The following is a 3,509-nucleotide window of genomic DNA, read 5'->3' as shown; positions in this document are numbered from 1 at the left end:
ACAAACTGTAAAACAACAGCTGACGATGACAGTTGACACTGATTTGCCTTTTCGACATTGACAGTTGACAATTCCATGATAATTTAAAAACTCGCTGAGTTAAATTTTACTTGTTTGATAAGATTAAAAACAATTTAAATAATATATTTTATATTCGAAAAATGTCGCCCCAAATACTATACTGACTTAATTAGTGGTCGTAAATTGTTAGCATATTACGATCAGTTTATAATTTGAAAAAGAATCGAACATGTCATGTACTAAAGCAATTAAAAGTTACAAATAAATAAATGTAAAAGCAAAACTAAAATAAAACACATTTCAATTAGGTAACAATCACGTACATTATACAATCTGTCTATAATTATCTTAAGAGGGTTTATTTTTAAACTGCGCATGTGTTGACACTCCCCAGTGCGCATTGCATGAGGCGGCCCGCTAATCAATATTTTACCGAACATACAAGGGCATTTCATCGAGAGATGCAATTCACATGTCCCAAAGATGCTTAGTAATCATAGGGAGACTGTACATGGCTTGTACGTTGAGTAGTTATTAACTATTAATATTTATTTTTTTAATAATCAAGTAACGCTCATTTTGAATACCTCTACATAAAATAAAAATAGGATCATTTACTTACGCTAAGCGCAATAGATAGGTGTAGTAATTTTAACTTATTATTTTTTATGCTTAATTTCAAATAATTACTCATATAATACCATCGTAGCAGTAAAATAAATATCTTCAGATAAATCTCGCCATTCATGTTTCATAACGCTACCTTGATCATTATTATAGTTCTCGCTCACACTTATGTATATTTAGTATTTGCCATCCCTTTCTTGACCTTAAACTCTGCAGATTTCATATACGAGTACATACACGTGATAATTTGCACAAATATTTCGGCTTATCGAGCTAATTGTATTAAAAATGCAATATTAACGTTTAATTTACATTAAAAAAGCTATATGAAAAATGAATAACGTTAAATTGGCCATGATAATATTGTGAAACATACATCTTTAAAGTGGGTCTCTATGTGTTATAAAGTGTTTGATAGTTGGCTTATCCGGTAAAATTTCATGATGAATTTTATATTGTGAAAAAGTGAGATGAGTGAAGTGTAAACATTAAAGCGTACAGCAGGTTTTAATCATACAATTATACACACGGATACAAAATTGCACTTACACGAGCAATATCAAATCACAATGTAATTTGGGCATATTTTTCCTAAGCACTGATATTTTATGGCTTTCAGTGTTGTATTTTATGGATAGAAAAAGCTGTATATTGCTTATTAGGGATATTTAAATTGTAAGTGTTCTTATTTGTTGCGTATATAGACTACATACATAATATAATATTATTTTAAACTATCACTAGGTATATATACATATACATTTTAATTCATACACCGCAGCACCGCTACATTAATTTAGATCGATTTTTATTACTATGCTTTATAATATACGTTAGCTGAAATTATTTAAATAATCAGTATCAAGAGTAAAAAAATATTATAGTAACAATCTAAGATAGTATAGGTCTACCAGAATCTGATGGCATATTTATATTTACGAAATAAAAGATTTTCATATGGCAATTTTATTTGACAACTATCAAATTGGTTGTCAAATGATTTGTCTTCTTTGCAATTGATGAATAATTTTTAGGATTTTGTCTAAAAAATCTTTGAAAATGTCGAAAAAGCCGCTGCGATCACAAGCAAGAGGTGTTGTTTATAATGTGTATAGAAAAACATTCGATGAAGAAGGGTCAAACACATCACAATTTTCAATTATGAATATTTTATTGGTAAATTGGACTTACCCGTTTTGATACTTAAAATAAAAAATATTATAAGTAGGTAACTTTAATATTGTTTGTTGATTACAATATATAATTTTATGAAAACTTATTACAGGAGTTTCCAATACGGCTATTCGTCAATTAGTCCAAGCTGTCCAAGTCAATTTTATAATGTGTGTATCTTTAATACTTACGAAAATAAACAAAGTTTTATTTTATTTTTATTTTATTTTATAAAAAACTAGCGGTCCGCCCCGGCTTCGCCCGTGGTACATGTTTATGTTTTCTCTACATAAGAACCATCCTCGTACTTCAAGGAATATAATAAAAATAATTTGGAAAATCCAAAAGTGCACGCCTCATAACTTTTTTTTAATAAATATTTATTAATTATTATTTTTGTTTATTTAATAACAATTAAACCACATCGAATCAGACCCTGAAAAATGAAAGGGTTCTATTCCTGAGCATACTCAAGCGTAAGAGAAAAAAAAAGACTCGATTAGTAAAGTATTTCGGTCGCTATCGTGTTAACAAGAAAAAGGATCCGCACATACAGACACACGGACGTCCAAGACAGAACTTTTTTAAACTGTTTTTTAACTAGTTTAAATAACAAAAATGACATCAAAAATATCATGAACGTTAAAAATAGTGTTTTTTCTTAATATGTGTGTGTATGTATTATCTTACAAGTGCAATGTATGATACATAAAGACATTTTAAGTTTGAAAAATCAGATGTTTTGCGCGAAGTGACAGTAGTACCCACCTCAACGCTTCGCTTATGAGGCGTGCAAAAGAATTATCGAAATCGGTTCAGCCGTTGTCGAGTTATGCGCTTACCAACACATTTTGCGATTCATTTTTATATATTAAGATTATTAGCAATCTAGTTTTGATCTCCATTATCATTACATCCATATTTTTACATGGCATAATGATAATGAATATACAATTAATATAGGTATGTGTAAATAATAATATGTATTACATAGATAAAAGTAATATGTATATTATACATGTAACCTACATAATATTAAGTGGATATCTCATTATTAAGTACAGTATTGTTCACTTATGTAATGTGACTAATGATGTTGAGGACAAAATAAAAAATAAGCAGTATCAAGATCGTTCAGTCCATTTTCCCTAGGGTTGCACACTCAAAATTTTGATTTCCCAATTTGCCATCAGATTCTGGTTTACCTATACATAACCATTTTACAATTTTAGTCTTCATTGATTTCTTGTTGTTATTTAGTTGCTTAAATTTGTTTATCTTCCTACAAATCTTAATTAAGTACGTAGGTATGAACCATAGTTTGGGTAATTTTCACCATTTATTACCAAAATCCATTTCCCTTTAATTAAAACAAGAAATTTTCTATTTTTGGAAATCCGCTAGTGTATCTGTGGTCCCTTCATGACATTTTGTTTGACAGCTTTTGTCAAAACTCAATTCCAAGTTGTATTGCCAATTCACAATTATTGATCAAATTCATACATTTATTATACTATTTACTATAAGAATATTAAAAGAACTTATTAGTCATGTATCATTATTATCACAGTTATATATTTATGTCAATGAATTAAGCAGATTTTTTACTGAACATTTTTTCTTAGAACGATAACTTCTGAAATGTGGTACATTTTAAAATGATGCTGGCAACACTGGTTCATCTTTGA

The sequence above is a fragment of the Colias eurytheme genome, chromosome 28, assembly GCF_061535395.1.
Source record: "Colias eurytheme isolate Ceu_HAF_F1 chromosome 28, ilColEury1 Martin Lab GWU primary, whole genome shotgun sequence".
Taxonomy (NCBI): domain Eukaryota; kingdom Metazoa; phylum Arthropoda; class Insecta; order Lepidoptera; family Pieridae; genus Colias; species Colias eurytheme.
Note: the sequence above shows the minus strand (reverse complement) of the source record.